General features: G+C 38.6%; 1 protein-coding gene across 1 annotated transcript in view; it reads left to right on the top strand.

Moving 5' to 3' along the window:
- Positions 1 to 22,893, top strand: part of KCNN2 (potassium calcium-activated channel subfamily N member 2) — a 73,143-nt gene that overhangs the window by 26,749 nt on the left and 23,501 nt on the right. The window lies entirely within an intron of this gene.

Below are 22,893 nucleotides of genomic sequence, written 5' to 3'. Positions count from 1 at the left end.
GGTAGTCGCTCTTGTTGATCTTTTATTTTGTGTGCAAAAGCAGAAAGAACCTTGCCTTCTGAAGTAAGCATGGCTGTAACGTGCCCATTTATCAGGGCAACATGAGCCACATGTGCCCGTATTACACTGTAATTACATCCCGAACAGCTCATATCACATGCCTGGAGTTACTGTGGATTTACAGCGGCAGAACTCAGAACAGAAGTGGATTTTCTGCTTCCCCAGAGAGCATATTTTTGGCACCATTTTTGGTTCTGTTTGTACCTCTCTTTAACTTCTGGCAATGAAGTCAGTTCGGATTGAGTGGTTTGTTTAGTCAGCATTTCTCCCTCCCATCATCAGCTTCTGCTCTGTATTCTTTCCTTGCTTTAACAAAACCAAAACCAAACAAAAAACACCAAAAAAAAAAATCCGTGTGTTTATGAAAGTGAAATCCTTTTCTGCCTCTGCTCATTCTTGTTTTCTACAAATAAATATCTGCCTTAATTCTTGGAAATATGATGCCATCACAAAGCTTCCAGTAAGCAGCTCATACATGACAACTGCTAGGCAGATGTTAAGGATTCATTTGATACAAGCAGGTGGATGCACCGAGATTCAGTTGTAATTCATGCAGGAAAAAATATTTCTTAGCTATCTAATTTCCTCACAGTATGTGTTTGACTTCTTTGGTTGGCTTGAGGACCTTATCTGAGGTTGTACACTGCACGTATAATTGCAAGGCCACACTCTACTAGAAATCGTCTTTAGCAGTTTCCTCAGTGCCAGTGTGAAGATTCTTGCTAGTAGTTTAAAAAAACCCGAACAAACCAAGTACTTTGGGTACTTGGGTATTTAGTTTTAAACTTATTTTTAGCCCCAAAATCTCAGAAGCAATGATGTAAACAGTTTTATTTTTCCTAGGTAATATGTCTAATTACTGTTAACAGATCAAACAATGTTTGTGTATTGACAGTGCTGGCTGGTTATCACAGTTCTTTACCTTTTCTTGTCTCATGAAACTAAAATGTGCTACTTCCAGTCAGGTTTCTCCAGTGGTGTCAAAAGTTAATTGTTAAATATTAAACAAGTGATCAAAGATGAGCCATCATTCATGAGAATCCAGATTCTGTGCCTTCTAGTCTTAATTCCTGGTTTTGCAGACTGTAAATTAACTGTAAATGGTTACTCTTTTATAATATTTACATCTCAAAGCAACTCATAACTAAAACCAGATGTAACAGGTTGCATTTTTGTTGCAAATGTTACCAACAGACATCAGATGTATTGTTTTATCGAACAACGATGGCAACAAGGGAGTCTATCACAGTAGTACATCAGTGAATGTCTGATACACATAACACATACACATTCCAGAAAAGAACAACTGATCCCAATTAAAAAATGATTTGTCAGGTATATTCAGAAGGATTAATAGCTAAATGATGTGTTCTTCAGCTGCTTGAAGACAAAACAGTTTATGTACATTTAATGGAGGAAGCAGAGACAGCTATTCTAATGCATGTAGAGTGTGGTCGCTATTCTTTTGAATTCGTATTTTCTTTCCCTTTGGAACACTGCTGTTTTTGTGCTCTCAGCAAAAGAATTTTGGGATTACAAGAACATATTCTTCAGTTTGTTTGGATTTTTAGAATTAGCCTTATAGCTACAGGAAGTAACAATAACTGGTGCAGTAACTCAGTGGATATAGTCATCTCTTCACAAAAATTTATCAAGCCAGGATAGAGCGCTGTTTCTCTAGTCCACAAACAGCAGACCCAACCTGGGGGAAGGGAGTGCAAAAGACAATAAGTTAAAAAACAAGCACAAAAAGATCTCCTTGCTTACTTAAAAAAGATCTTATATGTGTTTTTCGGGGTCATCTAACTAGAGCAGGAAAACCTTTTTTTTTAGGTTAAATTCCCTTTTGTTTACAAAGGATTTGTACATACAACAGTTGTATGAGAAAGGAATGAAGTGGAAAAGCTCATGTATAGTTCCATGTCTCATAAGAATGGTGAACAAAGTGAAAACGATTTATCTAAATGCAAAAGTCTGAAGAGAATGAGAATACCTACAAAGGAGTACCTACCTGCCTTCAAGGACAAAATGCCTTTTTTTTTTTTTTTTTACATTAATCTTGAATCTGTAAAACATAATTCAGGGAACGATCTTGCTTCTGTTCAGCAAGAATGGCTGTATGCACTCAGAATTCCTTCAGATAAGAGAGCAATTTATGGAAATTTTTAAATCTTTATTTCATTGCTGGATCCAAAGATAAATCCTCTGGTCCTTGCATTTTTAAATGTGGTAGTTCATTTTTTCCTCCCCATTTTAACCAACACATTAAACTATTCAGAATGTTTTGCTTCAAAAGGAGTCAAAACTATTTGCTATAATACCATAAAAGCAGTCCTTAGAAAATATGATCATACTGAAGCAGAAATAAATTTATCACTTCAAAATATAATTTGTTGCTCCAATAGCTTAATGTATTTGAAATATGCACTCTGAAATGGGGATTAAGTCTTTACTGCTTGTTTTCTTTTTCTTCTTGATCTGGATATCAGGCCACAGTGAGGAGTCTAGTTCATGGTTGTCACTTCAGTGCTAATAAACAGGCAATATGCGAACTGAACTCTGACCTTAGACATTAAAGAATTCCTTTTATTGGGAATTTACTGTTCAGTCCTAAAAATTCAAGTCTATAAGGTCAATGACAGGGTGGGGGGAACTGCAGTTTCGAGAAATTAGTGGCTATATGAAGGGAAACATCAGAAGGTGCTTTTAAGATATTGTGTTTCTTTATTTTCCTTTTCTGTGCTTCTCCCCCTTTTAATTTGTTGTCTCAATGCATTCAGATTTTTTTTGGTTGGGTAGTTTTTTGCCTTGAAAGTTCAAAATCAGCTATAGTTTTTGCTACAGCTGTTTTTGAGACAGTAAGTGATCTGCAGCAAATTGGTAGTAAGTATTGCAGAGACATCACACTACTGGCCAGTTTATGCTTAGAACTTCTGTTTAGGGATATAGCTGTGCTATATCCCCGTATAATTAACATATATATGGGGAGTACAGCTTGCCAGACAAATCTTTACTACTGGTAGGTCCCACAGCTTTACATATTTACAGGTTGCTTTAGTTTTTACCAGGTAATTTGGTATTGTTTTGTTTATGTAGAGCTGAAAAAGCCTTATATTAAAACTGCTTATTCAAAGGATCCCCAACAGTGTTTCCTTCAGTACTGCTCAGTTACCTACACAAGCCCATAATCCATATGGAAACATATGGTATTTAAACCTGCAACAAAGTTTAAGGGCAATTACAGAGAACCCTAATTTTGTGTCATGCTGCAGACCAATGTCCAGTGAGTGGAAAAGTCCCATCACCAGCCCTTCTGGAATATTACTGAGATATTATATCAGTGTTCAATTTAGAAATGGCAACTTCCTTCTCTTAGTGGAAGTGGAAGAGGGCACAGCTCTGCCTGCATGACTTGATCTGTATTTCTGACTTTAAGAAATTAATGCTGCATGAAGTAGTCACTACCAAACAAAGTGATGTGTACAGCAGGGATTAGGGAGATTTACCTTGATGTGACACCCGCTGGGCCAGTGTGTAAGATGAGCGCACTTGTTGCATGCAGCTCTCCCTGAAAAGTCAGACCAAAGGTTTCATCTCTTCACTTGCCTTTTGCTCCAAGGAACTCACCCTTAGTATTTCTTCTTTTAAATGGTTTTATATATAAAAAAGAGATTGTTAGTCAAAGGAAAAGTAACAAAAGTGGTAGAGGGAAGGACATTTTGCCTTCTAAATTCATTGTAAGTGACAAGGCTCTTCCCCATTTTGGCCCAAAAGACAGGAATTCTCATATCCTGATACTAGTATTTTTATAAAGCTTCAATGGTATTTCTGGACTGAAATCCAGACACCTTTTTCACTTTTATTTATACCAATTTATTCTAAATATTTTTATAAAAATACCCTACCTTCTGACATTTGTAATATGTTTTAGACGTTTGAGCATGTTTTAGACATTTGTATTTGGGTAACTGAATCAGAAGAAATGCATTATGATTTGTTTTTTATAATAAGCTTGTTCTCCTTTTTCATCCATCATTATCAGTGGGATGTGTATGTGTTCCTGGGATCTCAGTGTTCTCAGGTGCGCAGTGCTCACTAACAATGAATTTGGAGTTAGGGCCATGATACGTGACTTCCTTTCTTAATCTTTTAACTGTGCAAGTGTTGGTGTGTGTTATACTAGTTCAGAGCTTGTAGGATGATCAATCAAGAATATTCCTGAATGAGAAAATAGAGTATGAATCTACTTGCAGTTATTTTGCTCCAAAACAAAGTGATATCCAGTATTTCTTTTTAAGCTTTGTTCTGTGTTAAATTAAATCCACTGGCAAAATTCCTGTGGGTTTCCACAACAGTGGTTCACTGAATTGAATATGTTAATGGAAGATGGAAGCTATCAGTGCAATGTGAATTGGACAAGTATCTCAGATTAGTTACATTGCAAGCTTCTGGGTCAGGGGCTTTGTTCTGTGTTTACACACTGCTTAGCACAGTGGTATCCAAGAATAATGCTTACATATATATGATATTGCTGTACTAACAAATGTAATAATTTCCAGTGAGGAGAATAGGGAGCTAAACACTTCTGAAAACTGGTGATGTTCACAGGAAGATGAATGCCTTCATGTGTTGATACAGCAGTTTAGGACGAACTGTTAAGTTTTAATTGATGCTGACCGTGCTGACAGCTTGCACTGAGAACACTGCCCAGGCAAGAGTAATGCCCTGCTAGCTGGTTTGTTTTCCCCACAGAAACTTGCTGCCTGAGTAGAGAAGGCTGAGGTGAGAGACACGGTAGTCTTCTCACTTGCAGAAGTGAAGCTATGTTCATGTCAGACCGGCGGTGGGACCTTAAAATCCACTATCTAGTAGGGTCAGTCCACTGTAGTCCTATTAGGTGTGTGCAAGCACTGTGCACAGCACTGCTGCAAACATGCATCAGGTTGAACTGGAATGTCCTGGCACTGAACTGGGGTCTCTGTGCTGTACTTTCATTTACAGTGTCTGTGACACAGTGCTTAAGCGTATTTTCCGATGGCAAGCTTGACAGCAAGAGACCAATCACTGATCACTGGGAAGGTGCAGTGAAGGTAAAAAATACTCCAAATATCACAGAGTAGCAGCTACCTGAATAGGATAAGAGCAGAAGTAGTAATAGATGGTGTCACTGCTGTGGGGCTACAGCTTACTTTGGAACCTGTTACAAAATCTGTGAAAGACAGTGGACTTGCATTGACTTCAAGGCCTTTGATGATGGAGCTAAATTGTTGCATCCTGCAGTATGGATATTGATGTAATACACTATTGCATGACTGTGTAATTATGCCAATCATGCCAAGTTGTTAAGATGAGCCTTGGGAACAAACTTAAATATCAGTTGTAAGGAATTGTGTACAGGTCTGAAAATAGGTTTTGCAAGGCTAGGAAAAATCTGCAACCACTGTTACTGGCATCAGTGTACATGAAAAGCACACCTGGAGTTATTATCACCTTGGAGTATCAGTGCGTGTTTATGTGAGAGAGAAACAGAAAGGGAGAAAGATATTTGGCAATAGCTATGAATAAAACAAAATCCTGTTTTGGTTTTTTGTTGTTTTTAAAAGATTTATTTATTCCATTAATTCACTAAATATCTACAAACAATTTTGGCTTGCAAAAGACTATTTACAGGGTGAAGATACAGTGTATGCTGTATTTGAAACAATAAAACATTGTATTTATAAACAAGAAATGACAGAATGTTTTAGGAGTGCAATGATGTATTCTTCACCAGTGATGTATTGTTCACCAGTGCTTATTTTGTTATGATGACATAATAAAGCAGGCTGTGATCATGTTAAAGAGTATTATTAATAATCACAAACTTGAATAGATACAAATGTAGTTAGATAGCATTTGTTTTGTCTCTTTGGACAAGCTGCATTGAAAATATTTTGAGTTGTTGGCAACATTAGAGTACAAAGCAAAAAGGTTTTAAAAACCTAGGAATTGAGGGTTCTGTGGACTGAACAAATGAACATAATTCCTTCAAAGGTCAGGATTTTGTATAAGCAGATTAGGATACTAAAAACTAGCTTTTCCAGAGCCATCTCTGCAATCCAGGGTTTTTCACTTACTACAGCTATACTTTAATTTCCTTGCTGTGACCCCTATTTTGGGGGCAGATTATTTGGGTATCTTCAGAAGGTACAAAGGGACTTTGCAAGCAGGGTATGCACAGCTTGAAAGTGCAAAGCAATTATTACTTACTTATGCACCCAAAAGCTATCTGGAATTTAGTGAACTAAATATTAGGACACTCACCACCCCAGTAAGACACAAAAAGAGCCTTTGCTGGCCAGGCAGGCATGAGGTAGGTGGTGAAGGTCTGGCCTCAACACAGTCCTTTGTGCTGCTGTGTTGCCACCTCTTGCCATGCTGCATGAAAGGTTAGTAATCAGTCATGTCAGAAGGGTCAGTGGCTTTGTTTTGAATTCAGTAGTTGGCTATGGTACATCTGAGATGGAAACATTGCACACCAACTGTTGGATTTGCAGTGTGGTGGTAGGAGAATGTGTAGTTTACTCTGGTACAGGTGCTGTTTGGCAAGTGCACTGCTTCAGGCTTGCTTTTGGTAGTTACCAAAAGGTGTGATGTTAATCTTTGTCCTGTATTCTTCAGCCACTGCATTCTTTGTTGTTACTGAACAACCTAAATTTTCCAGTTGTGTAGACAGTCAGTTTAACTGGCTTGACCTGATAATTGTCCAGAGTGTTTTCCTTTCTGAGCTTAGTGTCGGTCCAGGGGCTTGGACTGCATATTTCTGGGCATGCAATAGCATATGTGGGAAATGACCTTGCAAATTATTTATGTTAAGTAATAGTCTTCTAATAAAACCAATTCATCTCTTTACTGAGTTGCAGAAAGAAAATACTTGATCTAATTCCTCGAGTTAAAGCTGATCTCTTGTGTTATTTTATACTTTAAAGAATGCAATAGATGTAAGCTGCAAAACTTCCCAGTCTGAAATCACAGAGATGCAACATTGCCTGAAATTGAACAGTGACATTTCAGATCAAGTATTCATGCCCAAATGACTTTTCCTTTTGACTTTGTTTTTAATCATTCATCTTTTCAGAAAATCATCATATAGCTTCAGACTAATGACCTTCTAAAATTGTAACCTCGACTGCTTAAACTTTGGTGTTAAATTGCCGTTTGTCATAGTAGAGTCTTTCCAAGGTATTCAAAAGCAATTTATATGTTACATTTAGTTAATTTAACACTAAAGACGCTGTCAGCTCTCAGTAATATTTGCAGCATTAATTTTCTTCCTTTTCCAAACCTAGAAGCATTTAATAAAAGTTGTGTGTGATAATTCTTGATAATACCACTTTTAGAGTGGTATTTCCTCAAACAGTTGAATCTCCTTGCAAGGAGATCACATCGGTTGCCTTGCCTTGTTCTTTGTGTGCTGGAGGGCAGAAGACCTGCTGACGCAATCAGTGTACCGCAGCAGGACACTGCTGTCCTTCAGTGATTGTATTTCTGATGGCAACAAGTATGATTTATCTAGATTGAAAATGAGATCAAGCACAGATAATCGGCCAAGAAGCAGATGCTGTGGCCTGATGTTCTAGTGTCTGCTGGAGATGCAACAATCTGCACAAGGAAGTACGCATTCTGTCAGATTGTCAATTTGACTAAATTTCTTGAACTCAGAAGTTGCAATCTAGAGAAACCAAAGATTTTTTTTCTTTTAAAAATGAAAGGTAATTTTAATTTTAGTCACATCTTTTCTTAAGTTCTATAAAAGGTCACTCAAATGTAGTTGAACTTGTATAGGAAAATTTTTCACTCTATGTTAAATATGCCTTGCTTAGAAATTTTTATAATTAATGTTTTGTAGCTGCAGAATTGCAACACAGGTTTCAGTGGTCCTAACTCTACTAAAATGAGACAAACATGTTCAGTTCAGTGTCTAGTCCTCTTTTTCTTCCAAACATCTTCTGCTGAGTATCTCTGATTTGTTTATTCTTTATTTGTCATGGACTTTTGCTAATGGAATAAGGTGTCTTTGACCTGTAAGATGATAGGCATTAATCGTTCAAAATGGGGGGCAAAACAAAAAAAAAAGTCTCCTTTTGTTATCCTTTGTGATGCTTTCAAATTATAATCTCAGACACTTTTTATGAAGCAGGACAGATGAAACAGTTAAGATACCAGAAAAGTTGAGTTCTGCAGTCACATTTGGAGCTTTAAAAATGCCGATGATTTTTTTTTTTTTTTAATTGATTCAGTTTCTGTTGTATAAGTTGCAGAAGGCCAGTTCTGCCAAGCAAGTGAAAGGAGGAGGATTAACAGCTCCCTAAGGGCAGCATTTTTTTCTCTAGAACTAGACAAGCGTGTGCACATACACTGTCCTGTGTTTGTCCCATCAATGAACGTCTTGTTTCTAGGGCCAAGAGGGCACTGTAAATTAGATTTCAAGTTTGTTTAATATTTCATCTTCCTCCTTGTACTCTTTGTTGCATTTTAATATTAATTATGTTGACAGCCTTTATGAACCATTCCACAGTCTGAAAAAGGAATAACTAGTAACAGTTGAAATGAAATCTAGTTTTCATATCAAGCCACTATAGTTATAGACAGCTTGCCCAAATTCACGTGTTCCCATCCTGTATTTAGTTAAGCATGACCCCTGATTATGTGCTTGCCTGCCTAAATCTCGGCATTGGTGAGGCAGCACCTTGATTACTGTGATCAGTTTTGGGTCCCTCACTACAAAAAGGACATTGAATCACTGGAGCATGAGCAAAGAAGGGCAAGGAAGCTGGTGAAGGGTCTGGAGCACATGTCGTACGAGGAGCGGCTGAGGGAACTGGGGTTGTTTAGTCTGGAGAAGAGGAGGCTGAGGGGAGACCTCATCGCCCTCTACAACTACCTGAAAGGAGGTTGCAGAGAGCTGGGGATGAGTCTCTTTAATCAAGTAACAAGTGATAGGACAAGAGGGAATGGCCTCAAGTTGCACCAGGGAAGGTTTAGACTGGCTCTTAGGAAGCATTTCTTTCCAGAATGGGTTGTTAGGCGTTGGAATGGGCTGCCCAGGGAGGTGGTGGCGTCCCCATCCCTGGAGGTGTTTAAGAGTAGGGTCGACATAGCGCTGAGGGATATGGTGTAGTTGGGAACTGTCAGTGTTAGGTTAATGGTTGGACTAGATGATCTTCAAGGTCTTTTCAAACCTAGATGATTCTGTGATTCTGTGAAATTGTGACCAAAGAGTTAAGTATGAAAGTCACATAGACACCTAACGCATCTACTGTGTGATTTGCACAGAAATTACAAATAAAGCAACCAATAGGCAGTAGATAATTTCTATTTTATTAAAGGATTTTTCCAACATGTTCAACATGTACACTGCAAGACACATGATATGAGCATAGGTAGTGCAAAAGGTAAATTCAGTTGTCACTCCAACCAGACCTCTCCCCTTCAGTACAATGCAGAGTGACAATATGTAACTGCTCTTTCTTGCTGACAATGTCACCTGCTTGAGTTTCTTCAGAGCACAGAGTTTTCATTCCTTTCTTCAGTGCTTCACTGAAATCAGTAGAAATGGAAGGTCAGAAACGAAGCCCAAGATATCAGGCAACAAAATGGTCTTGGTAAAAAGAATTTGGCAGTAGAAAGAACACTTCTCCTGTGTATGGTCTCTAGAGAAAATACTGCAAGATCTTTTTTCTTTTTTTCTTTTTTTGGTAAATGTTTGTCATTAAAATGAAGGTGTTCCCTACAAAAGTTATTCTGTCCTGAAAGCAAACAACAAATGAACTTGAAAATGCAAAATTAGCAAAACCAAAAAGCCTGATTTTAATCTCCTTTTTAATGACAAATTAGGGAAGAAAATAGGAGAGTTACACTTCATATAATCTCACACTCCCAGTATTACAGAATTTGACAGCAACATGCCAAGGCCTAAAACAGAACAGCGAAAACCGTAACTGCATCTGGCATTTTTAACATACTATGGTGAAGGTCTGTTAAGCGTTTTCTTTTTGGGTGTATTTAGGTGGGCAATACTTCTGTCTTTAAATCTGGCACTGCAAAGGTCTGTATAAGCAAATGAGGATGATACTCCTTTATTATCATCACCAGAGTTGAGCACTACATACAGCTGTATTACATTTCTGATAGCCTGACTGAAACTATTGGTATTCTCTCAACTTGCATTTGCCTTGAGAGACTTGTGGCAGAAGTCTGTCCCATAGCTAATCCATGTACATTTTCCACTGTAAGGCATACAGCACCAGAGAGACACAAAAACTTGTCTTCTGTGTAGATAACCTTTCTTGATCCCTAGTAAATGAATGTCTCTAGATTAATCACAAAAATTCACCCTGAAATATTTTCCTAGCCTACTGATCGGTTTGATGAACAGAATTAGAAAAGGGAGAACATTTTTCTTTTTTTTCCTTTTAAATATTGACAACCTCATGCTGAAGTTTCATACATAAAAATGCAAGTGGAAAACAATTATGTTAGAGTTTTTTTCCTTGTTTCATTTGCTATATAGCAATATATAGTTATGTTTTTATACTTCTTTATGTTTCATAGTATTAAATGTACTAACTGTCCCCAGTACATCACTAACGAACTGTTAGTGAAATCTGGCACAACTTTCAGATGACTCAAAAGTACAGACTTTGAGTTTTGGAATTGTCTTTATAAATATTCAGTAAAATATCTTTAGTTTCAAGCACTGTGACTTACAGAAGCCAAACTCAATACAGCCTTTCCTTTTCATAAAGGAAATTAAAATATATTCAAGAAATAAGTACACTTTAACTTGATTTAAGTTAAGCAGCCATGTTCATGATACAGGGTGTGAGCCTAGTCCCAAATCTGAGTCAGTCAGTGAAATTTTTTCCACTGACCACAGGCTTCTGCTCTGATCCAGGTTAGTGTACAAAATTCTGTCTAGTTTTTGTAAAATACTTACTTGTAAGGTGCTGTGCTATACAGGAGAGTTTTATTCTCCAGTTTATCTAGGACATATATTTTCATGAATCTGTAGGTTATTTTGTTTTTTATTTCAAAGGAAAATGAAATTGGCTTGGGGTTTTTGTTTTGTTTTGTTTTGTTTTGTTTTTTTTCTTGTCATCTGTTTCCAGTGTTCATTACATTAGAGAACATGTATATGTTGGTAAAATTGATGATATTTTCATAAAGTTTGGATGAAAAGAAAGCAGGCTTTATGGCTATGAGCTTGTACTTCACTCCTTTTTATGGAAGGCAATACGTCAGCTTCTGTTGTACAAAACTCGTATTAAAAAATAATTTGCATAATGATAAATGAAATTAGTTCCATGAGTGAAGAATATCTTCAGAGTGCCCAGTTTGTCAGAAAGTCTTCTCTGAGAATTCAGCATCATCTTTGCTGTGTGATTTCCTCTCCTCCTCTTTCCAGCCCCCTTTTCCTACATACAGAGGAAAAGAAAGGCTAACTTTTATCTACTTCTGCCATTTTATGTCAGGAAAAAAAAAAAAGGTGGGCTTAATTTTAAATGCTTAATTCTATTTCTAGTTTCTAAAACTTCTATTTCTGAAGTTTGTCTTCAACAAATTACTTCTCATTCTTTAGACGTTAGTTGATTCTGATGATCTCAACTTAAAATAACGAACAAAATACAAAACTCTCCTCCTTCTGAGGGGGGCTTGTTATAAAATAGTAACAGGATACCTCCAGAGAAAATGCAAAATGCAAGATAGGGAAAAATTTTAGAAGGGACTTAGTTGGTAGTGTAATGAATGATTCTCAGTAGACCTCACTAAGAGACTCTCATTTTGAATGATTCATATTTCTATCATAACCCAGCTTTAACCAATGCTGTTACAGACTTTGAAAAATTAAAGCAAACCGTAAAAATAAGATTCATTCTTACTGTAGTGACAAATTTCAAAGTCAATGTAAAAAAATGTGGCTGCAGAAAGTAAATATAAATGCATATATATCTCTTTTAAAATACGATTACAAAGTGAAGTGCTGAAAAATAAATTTTCCCTCAAGCTTGCTTATGTCACTTCAGTTCACTTCTTTTGTATTCATGCATTATAATATTCTTTTAACTGTATATTTATAGTAGCTTCTTTTACAGAACCTCATTTGATAAAGATGATATACAGAACTACAGAAAGAGCAGGTCTTTTTGTGTTTTTTTTTCTTAGTCAATGTGTTTGTGGTCTCAGTGCTTTCTGCATTACTTGTTGAATTTTGCTTTGAAATCAGAGCTATTTTTTACTGCAAAGAGTCATTTGTCAGGGATTGGAATGGGCATGTTCCCTTCTCCAGCTCCTGTCCTAAACCTTTTGGGCAATACCTCTCTCCACTAAATTAAGCGGTCATGCTCTCTCCATTTTGAATTCAGTTTAAGGTTGAAATAGCTTCAAAAAGATATTCTGAGATACTTTCACAATCTGTATCCTTAACAGGTAGTGCAGTGAGATGAAGATGCTGATGTGAATCAGCTTTGTGCTTGAGAAGAGACTTAAAGCAAGTTTGCTCTCGTGGTGAATGCTCTTGTCATTAAGCTGCTAAAGTAAAAAGGGTATCAAGGGCTCTTTTTCCTGTGCCTTGTGGGAAGCCTGTTTGGTTACTCATTCCCTAAGAATTTTTCCATCCATATTGCTTCACATATGGATACTGAGGCATTTAAAGGGCTATTTTGCTCCTTCGGGTCATGCTGCTATTTTTGGCAAAGTGAAGAATTTTTGTCTTATGCAACTTTTGGATGTCTAATTTAAGAGATTTATTTTTAAACATGCATGTTGTTATAGAGGACTTTGAGTTCACTGGTTTTTAGTCAGATCTTCGAGCATCCAGGCTAATCAAACTGTGAAGTACGGAGCTGAAAGCTCAGAAGATGGAGACCACTGAAATAATGATAAGCTGTAACAAAGATGGTTAAATTCACACAGGAATTCTGTCAGAGAGCTATGAAAAATTAAAACATGATTTTTCATTTCCAAAAAATGAGGCAGAAAATTGTATGACAGTATTTTTTGTGATGGTTGTCCATCCCTGGAGCAGAGCTGTACTTTGCATTGAAAAACATACTAGTGTGTTTTTGTGAAGACTAAAAAGTAGCATATGATCATGGGATTATGGAGTGCATTGTAATACACATGCCAAAGTTCATGAATAAGGATTGTTCCAGACCTTACAGTTTTGGTGCTGATTGCTACTCTTGATCCAGCAGCTAAGAACAACCATTGGAGCCTGAATTTGCCTCTTAGCACTTGAGCAATATGAAGCATGCTTAGTTTTTCTGCAGCCTGGACATATATATAGGAGTTGGGAAAGGCTAGAGAGTTGAGTTTTTTAATTCTGAAGGCAACCCTGTGAAACATGAAAACTGTTTTTGTCAGAGACAGAATAATTTAAACAATCTTAAGTAGAGCTGGAAAAAGCTGAATTCCTGCACCTGCTCCATAGCATGAGGAAGCTATCTTCTTCTGAAAGAAGATTGTTTGAATATAATAAAACATATTAATCCAAATACAAAATTCTGAGCAAAATTTTGCACAAAGGATAATTAATGTGTTTTCTGAAATGGGAAGAATCAATCATGACAGCTGCTACTGTTAGTCCCAGCTTCCATCTCTCAGAGAAAGGTATTCCTATTGGCCTTACTTTCTATTTCTCTTGTACATATTTTATTAAAATGAGCCATGTTTAGACAGTGAACCTGATTGTTTTTCAAAGCAGTCAGGATACATGTTTAAAGAACCCTGCTGCAGGCAGAGCTCATTCAGGTCTCTAGGAGTTAAGGGTTGATTTAAGACTTTGGGTACAGCTTTCCAAGATCTTTAGTATTATTCATTATTCTACTGAATCACAGCAAGCATGTTGGACGTAAATACGCTATAGTTAAGTTTAAATTCCCCAAAAAGCATTTAATTTCATTATTTTGCTTCTTGCCTCCTTGAAGAGGAGAAGCATAAATTTTAACATTTTTTTTAGTTTAGTTAGTTTAGCAATTTTGTTAGCATGTTTCTTGATATACATAATGATACTCATAACAACAAAGCTTTATTGGCATCCAGAATGTAAGGTGAAGACAAAGGCAAAGTAAGAATTCTGAAATGGATAAACCTGGAAGCACTAAATGGAAATATTTTAAAGGATGGTCACCAGAAACTCTGGCAAAAAAAAAAAAAAAAGCAAGCACAGAAATCCTGGTTCCACTGAAGTCAATGGGATCTTTGCTGATTACCTCGAGGTAGATAAGATTTTATTTCCATTATGCTGCTGCGGGAACAAAATAGTTTGAAACTGCTGAAGACAACACAGTGGGAGTAAGAATATGATTATACTGGGGGATAAGCCCCAAAGGTGGAGTTTGAAGGGTAGTGGGTGTGTTTCTTAATCGAAGCAAGAAAAAATTCTCCTTGAATGAACTCTCTGAAAATTTTCATAAGACACATCAGTGTTTTCATATAGTTTGAGACCTTCTGAAGCAGAAGTTATCACTTTATTCACAGCATTGCTTTTTTGTACACTGATACTGAGCACTCCTCTCTGTGCTGTTCCTCTTACTGGATTGCTGTCTGTCACAAATCTAAGGTTTCCCAATACTTGTAGAATTGATTCAGCAGATTCTCCTTAACACTCTTACATAATTATTGAAAGCAGGTTAAAAACAAAAAAAAAAGGCATGTAATACTTTCAAGGATCTTCAGCAACTTTGATATCTTCAGATTATGCTTGTAGCTGAATGACTTCTCTTGGAAAAAAGGAAAATCTTTCCATCTACTAAGTTTGCAGACAAGTATACTGATTTAGCAGAACGTCAGCTCTTTACAGCACCAGGAAAACAAGGCAAGACCTTCTTCACCAGTGGAGGTCAAATAAAAATTTGGTATGCTTTGAAAAAATGGCAATTAGTCCTTTTCTCTCTACTGTCAGGTTACCCACTGCCCAGGCATTGAGAGTTAGATATTTGACAGCAGCTAGGGATTTAAATAAGTTTATGTCTTCACACTTATGTTTAAACTGCAATTTATATACAAGAATAATGATAAAGTTTCTTAAAACATGCCATCCAATTTTTGTGTTGATTTCTCCCCCCTGTCCTCTTATTTTCTTTTAGATTATTTTTTCTATCCAACTTAGGTAACATACTAACATATGCTACTTATGTAATGTTATTTAATACTTTTCTGTTGGATTTACTAGTTTTCCATAAATAGTCCACAAATACTCTTAATAGAAGAATCATGAGCACTTTGATCCCTGTAGAAGTGATCCAGACAGCTTACTCGCATGCCTTACTTTTGGTTGGGTTCAGAACTGCTACTGATGTGAGTCTGTATGAAATCCAAACACGAGCCATAGTGCTTTGCACTTTCATTAAGCAGTTTTTGTGACAAGAACATTTTTGCCACTGTTTGTAAGTATTAGGGGGATGTCAACAGACATGTTAGAAAAAAGACAAGGAGTGACATGCACTTTTCAAGATGCCTTTCTGATCCTAAACCCATCAAGGCAGGCAAAATGTCTTCAATTGACTTCATTATACTAGGAGTCAGCTCCACCGTTCCTTCCAAGTGCAGTTGTGGTTTTTTTTTTTTTTCTTTCTTTTAAACAGGAGGAAATGAGAAGGAATAAAAAGACCTATCTATTATCATCACTATATTAACAGATAAAATGCTGCCAGTACCTACCATCTAAGTCTAAAAAGGCACTTTGTAACAGAATGGCCTGATACTGTGGGAGAGCTCTAATAGCTGGTTAGATCAATCATTGTCTCAACAGAGTCTTGACAAGTTTCTGGTTTAATGGGCTGAACTTGCTTCCATCTGTTATTAGCCTAAATGTTTTTAATATTTGGCAAGACTAAACTCAGCCTGGATTGCCATTATAGTCCAGGCCAGGAATTTCTTCATGATTATGGTAAAAGCAGGCCATTTTCTTCCCTACAAAAAGGGTCATCTTTTCAACCATATTTTTAGTTCTTTCCTTGACTTGTTCAAGACAGCAAAACCAAAGGTGACAGAGTTATCAGAGGCTGTTCATGGAGGCAGGATAAACTGAAATGAAGCTGCTAAGTGTAAATTAATGCACCAATGGTCAGGCTTAATGTTATACTTGATCTCTTCATCACTTTTTAAGATGTGTCTTAGATGTCCAGATGTCAATGTGTGCTATGTGCAGCTAAAAACCAGACATTTTACCAGTTCAGTGAAACCATCAAATATGAACATAGTTCTGAAGGAAAGCAATACTGAAAATCACAATAGTGTTAGTGAAACCAGGAGAAAAGGACTGTTGTTTGATAATCTGGAATATTGCTTTGACAACCCAAGCTACTGCAGTATCGTCAGCTGAGAAATGTATTTATGTCTTCTTGAGATGAATGGTAAAACTCCCACTCAGTTTGGCTTGGAAAGGAATCGAGCCATGCTATTTTTGCACAAATCTGATCATTCAGCTATTTTTCATTTAAATTGGAGTAGTCTCAGGATTTATATATGCTGGTTGGTGAGAACTGGATAGTGGTGTTTCACAGGATGAGGATTGCCTGGTGAGTAGCCTGTTCCAGCTGCAGCACCGCCTTCCTGCTAGCCCATTCCTTACTAGTGAAGGAGAGAAAAAGTGATAAATAATACTTATGCCTGTGTGACTTCAGCCAGGGATTTTCCTGCCTTGGGGTAATACACATCTTTTCTAAATGACCTTTCTTTCCGCTGCTGTGTGAGGCTGGACATGATCCAGGAAATCAACCTGTTTATAGCTGCAGTTTTAACAATTAAACACTAGCTCTTATTTAAGTGGCTCACTGTGTTTCTAGTACAAGTTTTTATTGACTAAGAATAGTGGGCTTTAAATATTTAAATAAATATTTTTGTAGTGATTCAAATTTTGAAAATCAAAATCTTTGTAAAAAATAAAAGTCTTTATCAAACTAAAGATTAATGACAGAAAACTTATGTTTTGGAATTTGGTTGGTAATAACTGTATTTTGCTTTGTGTGGAACTTGTCACTGAAAGGAAATCTTTAGTTTCTTTTTCTTTACTTCCCGAGCTTTGGGTTTCCAAGCTGTTCATAGTACAATGTTTTCCTGTCAGATTTCAGGGCTCTCAGATACAGAGTGAATGGATAGTTTAGGAAAACTACAGTTGAGTTCTGGAGTGTGTTACATCCAAGCTGTCTTTAACAGTCCCACTGGAATGAGAAGATGTTTGTAGTGGCTGATGACAACTGACATTGAGCGAGACATCTCTGCTCCAGCTATTCACGTGGATGGCTTGTCTCACTATAATGTCCATTGCAATGGGAGTGACTCTTCTCAGGTCTTCTGGTGACTTGAGTGCAAAGAGGTGCACTGATGGAAAAACATGGGAAAGTTTAACTTCTGCTGTGTTCATTTTACTGTTCCCTACATAAATGGAAGAGTTCAGGTTTTAGGCCGGTGATAAATATGACAGCAAGTGAAAAAGGTAATGAGTAGATTTCTTTCCCTCTCCTCAAAACAAAGCAATTTAAATACCTCCAATGCTCATTTTCAGCCATTCCCATGGCTGTACAAATAAGACATTGCAATTCTCTCTTTTTTTAAGAATTGCTTACCCTGTTTTGATATAGATGTAATAATTTGCTACCTGATTGTGGATGCAGGATAGCCAAAGACTCCCCTGGCTTTGCTTGTTCAGCTTGAATCCCAAGCAATGGTGGTGGCTAATGACATATCAGAGCACTTGGAAGTATATGCCAGCACAAGTGTAATCTTATGATCAGAAGGGTGTAGGCATGTACCAGAATTACTTATGACAGAGATTCATGAGTGAGGTTGCAAAAGAACAAGCCAAAACCAATCCACCTTCCTATAAATCTGACATAGAAATGATGGGATTATCAAGACAGCAAGACACACACCCCCCAGCTCCCCCTCCCCCCTTTTAGATTGTCTCTATTTTACTTACAGACTTTTAACTTGAGAAGTCACTCTTTCAACTTCCCCTGCACAGCTGTGAGAGAAAAAGTCTTTTGGTTTTATTGAAAGATAAAATTAGGTTGTAATTTGCGTGCTTTGCCATGCTTGAGCAGTTGAGTCCATAGAGAAGGTACAAAGTAACCTTTGTTTCTCAGTCACAATAAAGTTGTAAGTATTGATGATGATTTTTAAATGTAAGTGTGCACCATTTGATTGATGAACTATAACCTTAAAATCACAACCAGGTGAAATGTTCAGAGTAGAAGTCCAAGAGTGCTGAGCTAACAAGATAAAAACATTGGAACAGGTCCTTGAAGTGTGCTACTAAATATGGATGCAGGTGGCTTTAATGAATATTTCATCTAGGGGACCTTACTAATTAAGATCCATGTCTCCAATGATACTTGAAAACCTACTGTTATGCTTTTTAAAATTTATGTCACCTTTGTTAAGTGATCTATGTGTAGATTGGCTTGTGTGTTTTCTGGCATGGGTAAAGGAGGGTAAATGGGTAGACTCCATTATCTTTTCCCTGTATTGATCAAGGCTTAAGTGAGTGGTTTTGGCATTCAGGTGAAACTGATGGTGTTTATTTCAGGAACTTACGGAGTTGCATGTGAATATTTTGTTTTCAGTCATATCAAGATTTCAATAATTATCACCACTTAGGGCTGAAATTTTGTAAGGATTTAACTAGGACAAAATGTAGAAAAAAATCAAAAGCATCGCATTACATTTTCATCTTCATAGGAAAACTAATTTCTGTTTGAAGTATGGAAATGACCAGGTTCACAGCCCAAAGAGTGGCATTAAAGAAATGTATTATAAATTTTATGTAACCATTTATTGGTATTTAACAGAGTTGCTAGCCTTAGAATATGTGTTGTGGCTTTAGCACCCTTCTGTGAAGCTCCTCCAAAGCCTGTGTCATATCACTTAGATGATACTCTGTAGGCACTTGCACGATACATAGGCTTTCTTCTTGCCTCCTGGATGGGATGAACGTTTCTTTCTCACTGCATCCATATATTTCACAGCTGTTATTTGTTAAGTTTGTTAAGTGGAGACTGAAATCCATAACATTTAGTGCAGACTGGAAAAAATACCATGTCAGGTCTCTTGTTGTGCAGACATGAGTAAGTCAAGTTTGCTGTCATTTTTTTTACTACTGTTGTTGCTGTTGTGGTTATCTTATTTGTGTGCCTGTCATCCTTACCAGTTCCATGTGTGGGCTGTTACTGCTTTGTTCTAGGTGCAGAACAAAAAACTTTCAAAAGCTTGTATAAAGTGTGTGAGAAAGACAACCTGACACCAGGACAGAGAAGAGTACAGGCAAAATGTGGAACAGACTTGTTTGGAGTGATTGCTGTTGTCTCTAGCAGTCAAAGAGTTTTTAGATTGTTGTAACCATCAGGGCACAGGCAAGACTTTGAAGAAGGCATTTTGCAGGTATTTATAGTGAATATCTTGCAGATGGGAGGATAGGGAATTTCCTGAGAGTGCCTTTGTGCTCACTCTGCATTCCTGCTCTGTCATGGAGACAATAGTCCAGAAGGGAAGAAAACTGAAGTAATTATTTCAGTTGCGGAAAGCAGGTTGCTTAGGGATTTGTGAAATAATTCCCTGATGGGCCTCTGTGACCCACTGTGAGACACGGATTTAGGGACTGGCTAAAATAATACCCTTGAAACAAAGAAATTAACAGTCAGAATCCAATATAACTGTTAAGCAGGTATTCTTTTATTGGCAGCGCTGGGGTCGCCCTGGGGATTCCCCACCATAAGGGTTCCCAAGAATTAGCAAGGGACATCAGTTTACATACACGCAAATCATACATATTCATGAGATTTCCTGGAAGGGGGTGTCTTATGATAATGAGTTCGCAGAATTCATTTACATAGCCTGAGCATGCGTAGTAAAAGTAGAGTGAGGGTATTTGGTGGTCAAGGGAAGAAGTAAGTAGTCTTCACAGAATCACAGAATCGTCTAGGTTTGAAAAGACCTTGAAGATCATCTAGTCCAACCATTAACCTAACACGGACAGATCTCAACTACACCATATCCCTCAGTGCTATGTCGACCCTACTCTTAAGCACCTCCAGCAATGGGGACGCCACCACCTCCCTGGGCAGCCCACTCCAATGCCTAACAACCGGTTCTGTAAAGAAATACTTCCTAATATCCAGTCTAAACCTTCCCTGGTGCAACTTGAGGCCATTCACTCTTGTCCTATCGCTTATTACTTGGTTCAAGAGACTCATCCCCAGCTCTCTGCAACCTCCTTTCAGGTAGTTGTAGAGGGCGATGAGGTCTCCCCTCAGCCTCCTCTTCTCCAGACTAAACAACCCCAGTTTCCTCAGCCGCTCCTCGTACGACCTGTGCTCCAGACCCTTCACCAGCTTCGTTGCCCTTCTCTGGACACGCTCGAGTAATTCAATGTCCTTATTGTAGTGAGGGGCCCAAAACTGAACACAGTCATCGAGGTGCGGCCTCACCAGTGCCAAGTACAGGGGTAAGATCCCTTCCCTGTCCCTGCTGGCCACGCTATTTCTGACATAAGCCAGGATACCACTGGTCTTCTTGGCCACCTGGGCACACTGCTGGCTCATGTTCAGCCGGCTGTCAATCAACACCCCCAGGTCCCTCTCTGACTGGCAGCTCTCCAGCCACTCCTCCCCAAGCCTGTAGCGCTGCTGGGGGTTGTTCTGGCCGGAGTGCAGCACCCGGCATTTGGCCTTATTGAACTCCTACAGTTGGCCTTGGCCCATTGCTCCAGCCTGTCCAGGTCTCTCTGCAGAGCCTCCCTACCCTCGAGCAGATCAACACTCCCACCCAACTTGGTGTCATCTGCAAACTTACTGAGGGTGCACTCGATCCCCTCGTCTAGGTAATCAATAAAGATGTTAAACAGGAGTGGCCCCAAAACCGAGCCCTGGGGGACACCACTCATGACCGGCTGCCAACTGGATTTAACTCCATTCACCACAACTCTTTGGGCCCGGCTATCCAGCCAGTTTTTTATCCAGCAAAGCGTGTGATCATCCAAGCCGTGAGCAGCCAGTTTTGCCAGGAGAATGCTGTGGCAAATGGTGTCAAAGGCCTTACTAAAGTCAAGGTAGACAACATCCACAGCCTTTCCCTCATCCAATAAGCAGGTCGCCCTGTCGTAGAAGGAGATCAGGTTTGTCAAGCAGGACCTGCCTTTCATAAACCCATGCTAACTGGGCCTGATCATCTGGTTGTCCCGCATGTGTTGTGTGATTGTACTCAGGATGAGCTGCTCCATCAGCTTCCCAGGTACCGAAGTCAAGCTGACAGGCCTGTAATTTCCCGGATCATCCTTCCGACCCTTCTTATATATGGGCATCATATTGGCCAACTTCCAATCTGTCAGGACCTCCCCAGTCAGCCAGGACTGCTGGTAAATGATGGGAAGCGGCTTGGCGAGCACCCCAGCCAGCTCCTTCAGCACCCTCAGGTGTATCCCGTCAGGTCCCATGGACTTGTGTATGTCTATGTGATGCAGTAGGTCACTGACTATCTCCTCTTGGAATACGGAGGCGTTGTTCTCCTAGTCTCTGTCTTCTGGCTGAGGAGGCTGGATTCCCTCAGTAAAACTAGTCTTGTTATTAAAGACTGAGGCAAAGAAGGCATTAAGGACCTCAGCCTTTTCCTCATCACTTGTTGCCATGTTTCCTCCAGCATCTAGCAGGGGATGGAGGCTCTCCCTGGTCTTTCTTTTGCTGTTGACATACTTACAGAAACATTTCTTGTTATCCTTGATTGCTGAAGCCAGATTAATTTCCAGCTGGGCTTTAGACCTCCTGATTTCCACCCTGCATAGCTTCACAGTGTCTTTGTAATCACTGTGAGTGGCTAGTCCCTTCTTCCAGAGGCCGTAAACTCTCCTTTTCTCCCTGAGTTGCAGCCAAAGCTCCCTGTTTAGCCAGGGTGGTCTTCTCTGTTGCTGGCTTCTCTTGCAGCACCTGGGGACTGCCTGCTCCTGAGCAGTGTTCACTAGTTGATCCTCTTTCCAGAGCATGCACTGTGAAGTAAATTCCAGGTGTTCCCTCCTAAATCAGCAAAATCAGTTTCCCTATAATAGTGTCTCTATGTCTCTTTGTTTAAGCCCCCCCCCCCCTTATCTTAGTTTTCCGATTCTAGGAGTTGCCCAAGTGTCCACTGAAGGCCTTGAGTCTGGTATCAGTGATTTACGTGGGGAGCCTAACGAGCATTTCAGTCTTACCTAAATAGACAAAGAGACCTAAGGAAACAGTTGAGAAGTCAGAAATCCTTGAGAAACAAATGAAGCAAAACACAAGCAAAGCTTTGAAACAAATGAAGCAAAGCACAAGCAAAGCTTTGTTACATCACAGTTTAGTCTTAATAATTGTCAGAAATTTATTTGTTTGAGCCCTTTCATTCCCTTTCACCCTTGAGGATACAACAGCATAGATAGCTAACCTGAGGCTTCACAGCAGCTGCAGGGGTTATTGCAACCTTGAGGCTGCAGTGGCTGCCACAGTCTCTGTTGCAGAGCTACTCCATCCAGGGAGTGAAATTCCACTTACATTAGGCTATTAGGCATTTTTCCTCCACAGAATGAGTGGTGACAGCAGTTTTTAGCCCTAAAATGTGTCCTGATGGCTTCCCAGTTGATTAGGTGTGTATGTCATGTGAAGACTAGATTATTCATCTGAACTTGTTTTCTTTGAAGGAGAAAAGAAACATATTCCTATAGAATATTAAAACTAAGACAACAAATGGCACATCAGGAAATTACACTTAATAGCTGACTTAACACAAAAGGGAGGTTTTGCTATATTTATGGTAAAGATCTTTTGATGATGAAAAGTACAA

The sequence above is a fragment of the Strix uralensis genome, chromosome Z (assembly GCF_047716275.1).
Source record: "Strix uralensis isolate ZFMK-TIS-50842 chromosome Z, bStrUra1, whole genome shotgun sequence".
NCBI classification, from domain to species: Eukaryota; Metazoa; Chordata; class Aves; order Strigiformes; family Strigidae; genus Strix; species Strix uralensis.
The sequence above is the reverse complement of the archived record's forward strand: the minus strand, read 5'-3'. Positions and strand labels throughout refer to the sequence as shown.